The sequence below is a fragment of the Sinocyclocheilus grahami genome, unplaced genomic scaffold (genome assembly GCF_001515645.1).
Source record: "Sinocyclocheilus grahami isolate Dianchi unplaced genomic scaffold, SAMN03320097.WGS_v1.1 scaffold6508.1, whole genome shotgun sequence".
Classification (NCBI taxonomy): Eukaryota; Metazoa; Chordata; class Actinopteri; order Cypriniformes; family Cyprinidae; genus Sinocyclocheilus; species Sinocyclocheilus grahami.
In genome coordinates, this window is record NW_015510897.1 from 3,729 (window position 1) to 4,062 (window position 334).

Sequence of the window (334 nt, forward strand, 5' to 3'; positions counted from 1 at the left end):
ATGCAATGGCCAATCAGAGGCATTCAGATGAGTCATCACTGAAATGTTTTGTTCAGTGCGCGCGCTCCCTGACTGAATTCTGCTCTGGCCAATTCTCATCAGAAACAACACAGTCCAGATTGTGAGTAAGATATACGTTTCACAGTGTAAACCGCTTCAGTGATTATAATGGGGGTTTTGAGAAAAGAGTGCTTGCTATAATGTCACTTCCCCTTTTTTGCCACACAACTATCAGGTCATCTTTTGAAACATCCAGAGAAACATATTAACACTCCCCAGGAAACCGAGATTAACGTGGCAGCAAGGTGGGAGAACCTGGAGAAGGAGATTATAG